Raw genomic sequence first — 14,236 nt, forward strand, 5'->3', positions numbered from 1 at the left:
TTGAGAGAGAGAGTGTGCTCAAGAGAACACAAGCAGGGGGTAGCGGCAGGCAGAGGGAGAGGGAGAAGCAGGCTCCCCGCTGAGCAGGGAGCCCGATGTGGGCCTCAATCCCAGGACCCTGGGCTCACGATCCGAGCAGAAGGAAGACACTTAACCAACTGAGCCGCCCAGGTGCCCCTCCCAGCAACATTCTTCATATTAGGGGGGAAAGCCTGTCAGGGTCTTGGGACACTAGAATAGGGGAAACATGGTCCAGTCATGTGAAGGAGTATCACGTAGCTGTGAAAAGGACGAACAAGAGCTGGTATGTCAACAACATGGGTAGATCTCAATAATGCAATACTGTAATGAAATGAATGTAATGAAAAAGGAAATGTATGAAATGAAGGTAATGAAAAATGCAGGATACAGTATAATCCCTACAATGTGGTATAATTAATTCAAAATGCCTCCATTAATACTACAAATTTACTATGGAAGGCAACATATAAAACTGGGAACAGTAGTCACTTCCATGGAGGGGGGAGGGACCAGGATCTCAGGTGGCCAAAGGAAACTTTAGCTGTATTCATATCGTTCTACTTTTTTAAAAGGAGACTATATTCATGCTTTGTGTGTTTAATTAAAGTATAATTTGAAAAGATTCTCATTTATTTTCAGCCAATTATGCCTGCTCCGTGTGTTTGGCTATGTTCATATGTTTGTGCCCAGGGAGGAAGAATGTTTACTTTGTGTGTGTGTCTGCAAACCAAGCACAGTGATTAGTAGATGGGTTGAAATGGAATAAGGAGAAACAGGGGCCAAACAAATAAAGGGAGAGGAGATTCCATTCTCAGGTGACCGCCAAACCTAAACTAAATCCGGGAATCAATTTATCAAGAACTATGCGAGACTTTGACCAGAGAAAAATGTAAAACTTCCCCGGAAGACCTAAGAGATGACCAGAGCCGAGAGAGGTGCACGTAGGCCCGTGTACTGGTAGGAAGACTCAGCGTGCCGGAGATGCCAAATTTCTTCTAACTTACCCAGAAACTCCAAGTAATCCCAATTCAATTTTTCCTGAAACTTGGCAGGCTGGTTTAAAATTCATGTGGTGGGACCAATATGCAAGGATGACCAAGGCAATTTTGCAAAAACAACAAAGAGGGTGGGATTTGTCCTGCCAGTTGGCAAAGCATATTATCAAGCTTGGGAGTAGAAAAATAGATCAGTGGACCAGAAAGAGCTCTGACATAGACCCACATTGGAATTTAGTGTCAGGTAAGGTAGCAATTTTATTTTTATTTTTTTAAAGATTTTATTTATTCATTTGCGAGAGAGACAGAGAGAGAACAAGCAGGGGGAGAGGCAGAGGGAGAGGGAGAAGCAGACTCCCTGCCGAGCAAGGAGCCCGATGCAGGACTCGATCCCAGGACCCTGGGATCATGACCTGAGCTGAAGGCAGACGCTTAACCATCTGAGCCACCCAGGCACCCTAAGGTAGCAATTTTAAATCAGTGGAGAAATGATATATTATTACGTAAGTGGTGTTGGGACAATTATAATTATATCTATTTGGGGATGGGGGATTTAAAATCAGATCCTAAGATTCATGCACATGGAATTTATTTCTTGTATATAGTATAAAGGCTTAAATATATATGTATATGTAAACTATAAATTTTAGAGAAGGAAATGCTTATGACCTTCATATAGCAAAGGTTTTCATAAATAAGACTGTAAAAAAGACAAAAGATTGATGAATTTGATTATATCAAATTTAAAATTTCTCTAGGACAAAAGATACCATATAATTAAATGACAATCACAATGCAGAAAACACTTGCAATATACATAACAAAGTATTAGTATTCAAAATACATAAAGAACTCCTAAAAATCAATAGCAAAAAAAAAAAAATCCTTAAAAAAATAGGCAAAGGATATGGACAAGCAATCCAGAGGAGGACATATAAATGGACAGTAAACACATGAAGACTTCAGTCTTGTAGGTAATTCAGAAAAATTCAAACTAAAACAAAATAGCATTTTTCACTCATCAGACTGGTTAAAAATGTAAAACTTGGAAATGGTCTGGGGAAATGGATGCTCATACGCTGCTGGCAGGAGATTACATTAGTAAGGCACTTTGGAGAACATTTTAGCAGTTTCTATTAGAATTAAAGATGTATATACCCTGTGACCCATCAATTCCATTTTGACTATCTGTCCCAGAGAAACACTTGTACATGTGTAAAACGGGCAATGTACAAGGACGCTCTTGGAGGTATGTCTTAATGGAATGGCACTGGAAACATTTTAGCAGTCAATTAATGGGAAACAAGGAAATCACACGGGGTGTAATCGGTTATGGCCGCCAGTCACGAGCTGCAACAAGCTACACCAGGAGTCTTGTAGGGTACACTAAGCTGAGAGCAACACCTCCAGTGTGTACACACCATGTCTGTGCAAACAAACACGCACAAAAAGGAACAGATGTGTTTCAATGGGCATAAGAAAACATTTTAAACAAACAGCAAAAAGCCAAAGAGCAGCAGCTACCTCTAAAGGAGGAGAGGGGCCTGAGGCAGAGATGGGGCGGGCGTGGGGGTGGGGGGTGTCCAGTAGAGACTTTATCTGTAACACTCTTTTATTTAAAGGAAAATGTATTCATGGATTACTTGTATAATTAAAATTTAATTCAAAAATTCTAATTCATTTCTAGCCAATTAGCTCTGCTTTACGTGTGTGCTGTGTTCTCATTTATGTGCCCAGGGACAAAGCACATTTACTCGGAGTGTGTCTGTGAATGAAGCATGGTGATTAGTAAATTGACTAAAATTTGGAAAGCCAAAAGAGAAAAGGAAAACTTCTTCCACTTGCAAAAACAACAAAACTGATAAGGTACTCAGGAGAGTGTCACACCATACGCAAAAAATATATTTCAGATGGGTTAAAGACTTAAATTTTTAAGAAATGTGAAAAACGTTTATGGCAAAAGTGGCTGAGCTTTATTAAAAGGCATTAAAAATCAAACCCAAGAGATAAAGCCCTGATTAAATGGAGACAGATACCATGTTCACAGATGAGAAGAACTGGTAACCTAGAGGTGTTCCTTTTCCCTTCAATGCAATCCCACTCAAAATTCCAAAAAAATTTTTTTCATGGAACTTTGATAAGCCGATTCTAAAATGTATATGAAAAAGTAAATGGGCAATATGATCAAAGTAATTTTTAAAAAGAACAAAAGGCCAGGGAGGGAGGGGTACTTACCATATCAGGCAATAAGAGAAAGCTCTGCTCATTAAAGTCTGGTATTGGCCCGGAAGTAGACAAATAGATCAACAGATCTGAACAGAGCCTAGACATAGGGAACTGGGGCAAAAGATGGTGTTGGGACAATAAATGGTGCTTAGCAAGCTGGTTATCCATCCGGAAAAAGATCAGATCAGATCTCTGTGTCACACCATACGCAAAAAATACATTTCAGATGGGTTAAATACTTAAATTTTTTAAAAATACAGAAGTTTGAGACGCAAGTAGAGGATGTACGTATCATTCATGTGGTGGCGAGGATCAAACGAGAGCTGCTCTCGTGCTATAGCACTGGAGATTTCATCGCTGCGGCTGGATTTGATGCTTTAATATCCAGTAGGTCCAGAGTTGGGCTGTGCCTCCACCCTTCTGCACATGCCCGTGGAGCGTCTCCTCCTCCACCTCCTGGACCCCCTCTCTTTCTCTCTCTCTCCAGCTCAGCCTGGTCCTGGGAAGGACCAGGGAAGGTGCGCTGAGGTCTGAACCTAGCTCCCGCCACTTGTGCTCTGTGTCAGCAAGGCACTTCCTCCTCTGGCTTCTGTTTCCTCCTCGATGAAACTGGGTCATGCTTTATCTCATGGGGGGGGGACGTGAAGTTCACTTGGGATGATGAATGTGAACATGCACAAATGGTATGGAGTTTACAAGGATGAGAGGAGCTGGCTCCTCCACTCACCCAAACCCTTGCCACTCGTGACCTAATGCCCCAATTCTTTCCTGCATTGTAACTTCTGGAGAATTGTCATAGATTCTTTTTGGTCAGAAAGTTTGAGTGTTGATTTCAGATATTTGATTCCAAGGCAGAAGATACCGATTCGGCACCCAAAGAGCTTACTGCCTGTCGCTAGGTGCTGAGAAACACAAGAAATAAGACACAATCCTGGCCACGAGACAGGATAAAACTGATCTAATTAGCACTGAAGTCAGTACACAGGTCGGATAAAAGCTCCCAAAAGAACATGGAGATCGAGTCACTCCCTAAAAGGTAAATAATTCAATTTTGCCCCATTCAGTCCGATACACATTATTGCCCCCAAACGAATTTATCCACCTCTACACTTGATCCCAGCCCCTTTGGGAGCTCATTTCACACTAATTGTCTCCACCCTTAATCGCTTCATCACTCAGGCTTGCTTCCCTCAGAATATTCATATGCCAGCATTGCTCTTTCCTTTAAGATTAAAATTAAAAGGCCTTAGACTTTGCTTCCTCTTCCTTAATTGACCCCCACCCAAGCTGCCTCACTCAAGGTCCCCAAAAGGTCTCAAAAGCACGGGCCCTGGTGGGTGCCAATCGGCAGGGCCACCATGGTGATTGGGCAGTTGTACACGGGAGGAGCCCGCGGATCAGCCCCGTCCTCCCTGACATCTCTGCACATACTCATTGCTAACCACGTCATCTTTCTGCTGAAAGACCTCTCTGGCCCTTTCTCTTCAGTGCCCTAGGAGGATTCTTCTTTCCTTTTAGATTCCCAGGTGTTCGTACTTCTCGGGCTCCGTTTCAGGCCTCTTCTTCCTCAGCCACCCTTCATAGCCTCAGAATGTTCCAGAAACCAGACAGTACTCTAAGTCACATTTCGGATCTCTCAGGAGCTCTGAGTTCATCTCTGTAATTTCTCGCTCTGTGCTCTGGGTATATATGTATTCAGCCACTTCCTCCCCGCCTCCACTCGGCTGTCTCAGCTGTGTAGCACCAGACTTCAGGTCTGCCTCATAGACCCCGTCCCTTTCTAGGGCTTTCCAGTTCTGAGAATGGCACTGCCACCTCACCAGTAAGGCAAGCCAGAAATGCAGGGGTCGTTCTGAATCCCTCCTCCTCTCCCTGCCCTACTTCATTCCATCAGCGCCAAGACTAACCAGACTAGGTTGACTGTGTCCAAATCTTGTCTACCATGATCACAAACACTTCTTAACTGACCTCCCTAAGTCTCCCTGTGCTTCTTCTGATTTCTCCATAGCACAGCCAGTCTCAGATGACAGTGACATACCAGAGCAGGTCTCAGCCCTGCTCCCCTTGCTCCAGGATGTGTGCTGGAGCTCAGCCCTGGCCTCCAAGGGCCTGCTCAGCCAGCACTGCCTGCCTTTCTGGTCTCACCTCCTCTCCTTTTGCACAGGCTGTTCCCTCTGCCTGGAATGCTTTTCCCCAATTTTCTCTGTCCAGTTAACTCCTTCCCCCTCTTAACAACTTTGTTCAAGTGTCGCCTCCACAGGGAAGCCTCGTGGAGTCAGCCTAGGACAGGTCCCCTTGTTGGACACCCTCTAGCACTTAGTTTCTCTCCTTCGGAGTGCCTATCCATGTTGTATATTGGTGCGTGCCATTATTTCATTTCATGTCTTTCTCCTCTCCTACCGTGCAAGCTCCATGGGAACAGGGATTCTGCCTATTTCGATTCATTTACCCAAGTATCCATGCTGCTAGGCACACTGCCAGGCACGTAATAGACACTAAATTAGAATATGTAGAATGAATAAATTCTGTCACTCAACAATGCTTATTGCATTTGGAAGCTGACGTCTGCCTATAAACTTGCTGACATCTTTCCTACGTTCAAACTCCCCGCCCCTAATCCTTCACCTCTCCAAGTCTTCCTTCCAGACTCCTCAAAGGACTCCTAGTGACAGATTCATGTCCCCCTCACATCTGAATATTAGTTCGGTTTAAGCCCCATTACTCCCCCAAAATGCTCTTATTAAGGTCACCAAAAACTTACTAATCATGAAATCCAAAGAATTCTGTCTTTATTGGAATTCTCCGCTGCATTTGACAATGTTGATTACTTTCTCCTTGGAATGCCTCACTACTTTGGTTGCCCTGGCAACCCCTCTCCTGGTTGTTTGTCCACATCTCTGAGGTCCTTCCTTCTCTTTCCTTTGTCACCCTCTCACACCTTGACTGGTTCCTCACATGTCCCTGTAACTCGTGATTCTGCCCTAAGGCCCTGTTCCATTCTCTCTCTGGCGATCTCACTCATTCTCAGGCTTCCCATTACTCCCTGAGTGGCCATGGCCCTGGGCCAGTACTTCCAGTCCAATCTCTTCCTGAGCCCCAGACCCTGGATCCAAGTGCCTGCTGGACTCCACCTGGCTATGACCCTGACCCCTTGGCTACATCTGAGTCCACTGTCCGGCTCCACACACCAGCTCCCCGTGCTGCGTTCCTCATATACAGGGGCCTTCTGCCCACCTACGCAGGGCCCACCCAAACACATACGAGTCACCCTCATCATCACCCTCTCTTACCTGATAGTGAATCATACACCAATTATTTCTGGGTTTTAGCTACTACAAGTTTCTGATCTATTTCTGTCCATCTCCACTGGTCTAGTTCAGGCCCCTCCTTCCCTCATCTGGACCATGGCTTCCTATCAGATCTCTCTGCCTCTGGGCTGGTTACTTCTTGTAATGGATGTCTAGGGGTTTGGGCTTTCTAGCGGCCCTCATTCTTCCTAATGCTCCTTGTTACCTGTAGGGAAATGTCCTGTTCTCTATTTTATGTGGCTGTGGTGGGACCTGGGCTGCTCTTGCACACAAAAGCCACAGAGGTGTCTCCTCCAGCCCCTGCTTCTCACCACCCGGGTCCTGTCAGGGTGGTACTAGGCCCAAGCTCAGCCAGTTAGACCAAGGCTCTCTCTTGATTTTGACTTCTATTCAAATATGGAAGAAAGAGAATTATTCCATGTCTATGAGATACCACCACCATGTGCTGGTGGGCCGTGAACGTAGCATTCAAGATGGTGCCCAGTCTCCACCCATTTCACTGCCCCTCACTCTCTCCTTCCAGCCCGTCCCGACTTCCTAAGTGAAATGGGGCTAATGGTAGCTGTGTGTCTCACCAGGGGCGGGAGGATGGGGTTGTGATGACCAAAGGAGACAAGTGTAATAGCCCGCCATGTACACTATAAAGAGTTGTGCCCACAGAGGGGTACAGCCTGCATTTCCTGGGGTGCAGACAGCCTCACACCCACAACAGCCTCAACCTCGAACCGTGTTTCCTTGTTCACTGATTCGCTGGGAATTGTCACAAAATCTTTGTGATGAAACAGAATTCTGAACCTCCATTTCAGACATTTGGGATTTCAAGCAGAAAATAATTATTCTGCCTCTACCTCGCGCTCCCTGTTGCTAGGTGCCGAAAGGTACACAACCCGAGGAAGACATGGCCCCAGACACGAGGCACGACCAAACCACTGCTAATTAGAGCTGCAGTCGGTACCCAGAGGGCAGAGCAAAAGCCTCCAGAAGAACATGGAGATCAGCTTACCTCGTAAAATGTACATGATTTAATTGTGCCCCTTTCCACCAACACGGCTAATCCCTTCACCTCTACACTTAATCCCACCGCTTGGGGGCCCCTTGCATGACCTGTCGCTGCTCTTCAAACTCGGCTCCCATAGCCCTCCTCCCTCCAAATGTCAGCGGCTAAGACACAGCACCTTCCTGGGCCCTGCTGCCCCCCTCCAGCTCCCCCTTTTGCTTTCTCAGCCAGACTCCGGATCATCCCCCACCCGGGTGGGCTTCTGGTCCCTCCCCCAAAGTTGCTGTGGCAAAGGTCCCCAAGACCAGGTCCGGGGGATGTCCTCACCTCCCCTGACCTCTGTGCCTCTGGCCCACCAGTGGCCACCCTGACTTGTGGAAATTCTCACCTCCCTGGGCTTCTGGGACCCCCACTTTTCCGGTCTTCTCCTCTAGCCCCTCCTGCTCAGTCTCCTTGGCAGGTTCTCTGCCTGCATCCATTCCTAAAGTGTCAGTCACAGCTCAGTATCTGGCCCTGCTCTGTGAACGCTGCACCTTCTCCTTCAAGCTCATCCCTAGTTCTCCATCTATCGCCCTCAGGACACGGCCACACTTTCTCTGTGGGCTCCCAACTGGCATATATACTCTCCATATATACTTGACAGCAGCTCCAGTCAAGGTCACCAAGGGACCTTTTCCCTCCCTACCAACCTTGTCCTTTGATCTCCCCTCTGATGTCTACAGACAGGAGGCACATTAGGCAACAGCCCTCTCAACCTCTCTTCTGTCTTATCTACCCTTATTTCCTCTCAGCCCAGCTCGGAGACTGTCCTTGACCCAAATCGTAACTCTAGCACTTCTCTCCAGTATCCCGGACTCCTCAGGACAGGTGGCCATGCTGTCGGCTTTTCCGTCCCCTTTCATTTTATTCATTTTATTCTGCTCACCTTGCAGGGCTTCTGCTGCATTTCTCACAGGAAACTGCTCTGGTGAGGATCCAGGGGCCCCCAGTCCCTCCATGCAGTGAGGTCTCAGTCCTTATCTACCTAGCTTTACTCCTTTTTCTGCCGAGTGTTTCCCTCCTGGAAACACTCCACATCCCTGGGCTGGCATGCCAACACGGGCTCCAGGTGCTTCTTCCACCTTTTTCTGACTTTTTGCCTTTGTGGGTTCTTCTTTCTCTCTGCCCACCCCTTACACTGGGGAGAGGTTCTCCGCCTGGATCCTTTTCTCTTCTCAGCTGCCATTTCTCCGAGGGCCAGCTCACCAAAGCCCACGGCTACAATCGCAATCAGTTATAAACCAAATCTTTTGTTCAAATCTCCTTCTGGATCCAAACCCTCTGCCTAGCTCCTTATAGGCCACCTCCACCTGGACCCCCACCTTTCACTCAACCTGTCAAAATTGAGCTCAACAATCCTCCTCCAGCCCCTGAGTCTGTCCTTTCTCTTAGGTGCTCTCCCATCGACACAGTCACCCAAGACAGAAACAGGGAAGGCATCCTTGACTCTTTCTTTAACCCAGCCATCAGTCAGTCAGCAGGGTTTTCTAATTTTCCCTTCTCTCCATCCTCTTGGCTCCTGCCCTAATTCAGGCCTTGCCCTCTGTACTTGGACCAATGTGATCATCTCCTCATTAGCCCTTGCCCCTCCAGATGTCTCCAAGTAACCAGAATAATCACCCTAAAACAGAAATCTTACCATGGCACCTGCCTGCTCAAAATGCTTCAAAGGCCCCCTCTTGTGAAGAGGAAAAAGACCCAACTCTTCAGTTAGACAGACATGGCACTGTGTGATCTGGTCCCACCTTCTGCCTCCCTTGCTTCTTACTTCATGCTCTGGCGACCCTGAACTGTCTACAAGCTCATGCATGATGCTAACTTCCGTCTCCGCCCTCTGCCTGAGTAACTCCCGCTCATCCAGGCAGCTCTTCTAGGAACCCCCCCGATACTCCCATAAAGCCTCACACTTGTACCACCCATCCCAGCTGCTCCATGCTTTGTCCATGTCCCAAACACATCTCTGGCCTTCTTACTACACATCATTTTAGTATCTGTGTGTCTTACCTCTTTGACCATATGCCCAAGATATGCCATATCTTATTCATCTTCATATTCTAACACCTAGCACCATGCCTGACACAAAGAAGACAATAAATGTATAAATACATAGGCCACTTGCCCTTTCTTGAAACTTTCAGTTCTCTCTTCTCTTTGACTATCATACTACTTTTCAAAAAGTTTATGCCAATTCACAGTCCCCTTAGCGCTGAATAATAGTGCCTGGCCCACTGTATCCTCATCAGCATCGGGTATTCTTAAACTTCCCCCCCTTAATTTGTTGGGGGGACTCGTATTTCCTTATTGTTTTTTTTTTTTTTCTTTTGAGAGAGAGAGAGCATGTGAGCAAGGGAGTGGGAGAGGGAGGGAGAATCTTAAGCAGGCCCCACGCCCAGCACGGAGCCTGATGCAGGGCTGAATTCCATGATCCCGAGATCATAACCTGAACCAGAACCAAGAGTTGGAGGCTTAACCAACTGAGCCACCTAGGTGCCCCTCCTCATGTTTTTTATTGTTGATCGTCAGTTATTAGTGGATTGAGTATTTTTTCAAAAAATTTTTAGTCAGTTCTTCTATTTCCTCTTCTGTAAAGTCGGTTTAGGTAAATGATACACTTCTCTGCTGCATTTTACCGTTAAGGTTTTGCTTGTGTTCTTTTACACATTATGGATCTGCAAATAGTTTACCCATTGCTTTTTGGTTCTGTTTGTGATATTGTTTGATTCTGGAAATATTTAGTTTTGATGTAGTCAGATTGGTTGGTCTTTGCCTTCTTGATGTCATTCTGTTCCTTTTTACCTTAGTGGGGTTCCCCATTCAGACACTTGTTAATTATCCAATTCCTTTCTTCCCTGGTTTTTAATGGGCTCATATCTCCTTTCTGACCTTTTAAAATAGGATTCGAACTTGGATGTGTGCTCTGAGGGGACACTGGAAATGGATTAATATTTTTCTTTCCATAGGCAGAGCCCCAATTTTGGATGAGTCTTCCTGTCATGGCTCTGGCTCTGGTCTAAGCCATTCCTGGCTGGTTACAGCGTCAGGGCCACAATGTTCTCACAGAACATGCCACCTGGATGGGGGGGCTGGAAGGCTATGGGAAGGTATGATTCCAGGCATAGACAATGAAATACAGAGAGGACTTCAAGGAATGAGAGCAGAAAACCTTTCTGGAAGCCCTGCCAGGACAGTGGGTGGAAAGGCATTTCAACTGCTCTGCCAATATGAATGGCTGAATCTAGCTAGCACCCACCAGTCCTGGAGGCTTCTGATCCTGCAAACAACCATTACCAGGGATGACAAGAGAAGGGAGAGCCCAACCCTGCCCCTCACCTGCATCAACCTACCTGCACAGACTCTGCCAGGACATGTCACCAGTGGCGGAAAAATCTCCGAGCCAGTTCTGCCAGGCTCATCTCCTGGGGGCTGCAGCCATCACCACGATTCTTCCATGCTCCGAGATATGGACTTGACAGCAGATCCTGGAGTCACCATGCCCCCTCTCCAGTGACTGCCCTAGGCACCAGGGCATCTGAGGGCGATGCTAGAGCTGGAAAGGAACTCGAGATCATCTAGTCCAACTGCCTCATTTTACAAATGGGGAAACCGAGGCTCAGGGAAGACAGGTGACTCATAGCCACCTGTTGCCAGAGGGAGGATGCCAGGCTGTGGAACCTTTTGTAAGGTTCTTCTCACACATCTGAGAAATAGTAGTCTCTGTGATATGTGTGTGTGAAATATTAGTCTGGAGGCTGGAAAATATTGTCACTTCAGAGTCGCTAAGAAGAGATTGGGAGGCAAACTGAATTTTCTTACTTGTAGGAAGGACTGGGCCACCTAAGTCCTTAGGAAGTCCAAGAGATTGACTGATTAGGGCCATCCCTCCATCCATCACCCTGGCCAGCCAGTCTGTAGGTTCCCTGCCAGCTCTGGTTAGGCCTGCGCCTGGTCAAGGGACAAAGACCAAGCACCCACCCTCAAGGGTTACACGGGGCGTTGATGGCCAAGCTAAGAAGATGGGAGCACAGGCAACAGGTAGCCACTGACGGGCTTTGTCTGTCTTCCTCCCTCAAAGACCTTCCCAAATGTGCCCTGACTCTAAGATTCTGCACCCAATAGATTTGAAGTTTATTCTTTAATGCAAAAAATCCTTTCATTAAACACTTGCTTATTGTAACATACTTTCTTTCACTCTCTATCTCTAAGAAGTAACAAGGGTAATGAAATAACAAGGGTGAAGTTAACTGATGGCTTTGGAAATGTTAAAGACTTCCCGTCCAGTCCCCTCCTGGGCATAAACATGGGGAAACAGAGGCCTGGAAAAGAGTGAGCAGAGGACAGCAAAGTCACATGGGACATGAGGTGGGTGGGGATCAGGCCCCCTTAGAGGGCTGCAACCACCAGTGTGGGGCAGGGAATTGGCCTGAGGGTTTAGCTTTGGAAGAAGTGAGCCGGCCAAGTGTAGACTCCCAGCTGCCCAGGAAAAGAGGTGAGGCCAGATATGGCACTGCAATGGGGCCGCCGGGGGGCCGCCCTCTCACTGAGCTGAGCTCAAGGCTGACATGGTCTTGTTCTGCATCAGCTTCTCAGAGCTTGGCATAGGGCCTGGCAAACGCTCCTGGCATGAACGAATGAGCAGGAGAGTTGGATGATCAGATCGCATCCCTAAGAGGCTTGAGCCCAGTAAGGGCTGGAGGTAGAGGGCCACAGAAGACAGGGAATATTTGTGAAGACTCCATCTTGAGCCAGGCTACGGTGGATATTATAATATCCATTTTCTAGGGGAGGAAACAGGCTCTGGGAGGTATGGTCACAAAGGCGGGGGCATAGGACCCGGGGCTCCCTGAAGCCTCGCCTCTCAAGGTTTGTTGGTCCTACACTGTTCCCCAAGTCTATTCCCACCCACTGTTTGGGTCCCAGTACCCCAAAGACCAAGGACTTCCTTCAGCTGTTGCTTGGCCAGGTTTCCCCCTTCCCCAAACCCACTCTATAATCAGTTTTTCTCAAGCTACTGACTTCTCTCTCTGAAGCTTGGCAGACCAAACTGCCCCTCTTCTGGCTTTCGGGAAGACACTGGGGAGGCAGGTGCTGGGCGGAGGCTGGACCAGCCTGTCTGAGTCAGGATCACCTTCCACCACTTGCTGAGGAGAGCACTTCTTAGTTCTTCCCTCTTTTCAGAGTGGTGACCCTTTCACTCATTATGGGGCAGGTGGGGGGTGAGGGGCAAGTTTTGCACTGGCTGTGGGGGATTGGGATTGGACACTGGTGACAACCCTTCTCTGGCCTCCTTTCCTGCAGCGGTTCAATGGGAGGCAGGCTTCCTTCCATCACCTTTCTCCATCCCTCTCCCTCCCCAGCTCCTGCCCTTACTTCCCCACCCACCGGCATGCCTGAGATCTCCTTCTCCCTGTTCCCAGGGAGCTGGACAGGGCAATGGCCTTCTTGACAGCCCTGTAGCTTTCACTGCTCAAATGCTAGCTGGCCCATTCCTTGCTGAAAGAATCCCACCTTAAAAATGCTGTTCTGATTGGGTTATCCCCTATTCCCACCAGATCCTTGTTTGTGATGGTTCCAGTCAGCTGGAAACTGAAGAGTTCTCGGGACTGTTTTGGGGCCCGCCACCAGAATGTCAGCCTTCGGCCCCTCAGTATCTCCCAGCAGAGTCCTCAAAGCTTTGAACAGCCTGACCTCTATTGCCAAAAGCCGTCTGAGCTGATTCTAAGACAGCCAGATACTGGTGGCCCTTCATTTTACTTTCAGTCCCATTTCTTTATCTGCAAGAACAGAGATGCTTGATGAGATGCTGAGAAATAACATCTCATGTATTATTTCACTGCTCAAACATTTATATTTGTCCTCAGGTCTCAGCCTGAACACCAATCCTCCCCCGCCCTGCATCAGATCCCCTTTTAGACTCCCATTATAGCATCTGCCACAATTCATAGTTTTATACATATCAGTGGGACTGTCTGCCCAAGGTCATGCCCTTTCCCATTAGCCTGGATGATGCCCTAAGGGCAGGGATATCCACCTCGTGTGGCCCCCAGGCCTAGCCCCTACACAGATTCTGGTAAGTACCCCCTGACTGAGTAACAGTGCCGGTTCCCTTGAAGGGCGGGAGGAACCCAGTCACTATGAAGAGGAAGGGACGAAGTTCAGGAAGGCTTCCTGACAGAGGCATATCTGGGGTCACATGGTACACTGACTAAAGCAGAAAGCATATGCAGGCTGTCCTGCAGGGGCACTGCCAGCTTCCCAGAGCTCAGTCACCTTCTTCAGGTGTATCCAGGAGCACCTTAAGATCCTAGGAAGAAGGATTCGCAGTATTTAGAGCTAGGAACTGTTTGCTCCAAAGACCACATTTTACCTATAAGGAAACAGAGGTCCAGAGCAGGGTATAGACCAGTTCTGACAGAAGCCCAGCCCAAGGCCTCGTGGGGTCTGCGGTTAGCAGGTACCCCGTGAGCAAACGTCTCATACTGGAAGCCACAGCAACCAGAGGGATTGCAGAGCGTGATTTGCTAAGGCCCGGTGCCCCTGCTTTTTTCCAGAAGAGGTATCTACTTTTCACTTTCCTGAAAGGTGTTTCAGGAAGAGGAGGCAGGGTCAAGGTGGAAAGCCGCACCGCACTGCGGGGCAGACGGAATGCTGAT

This window comes from Zalophus californianus, chromosome 8 (assembly GCF_009762305.2).
Source record: "Zalophus californianus isolate mZalCal1 chromosome 8, mZalCal1.pri.v2, whole genome shotgun sequence".
NCBI classification, from domain to species: Eukaryota; Metazoa; Chordata; class Mammalia; order Carnivora; family Otariidae; genus Zalophus; species Zalophus californianus.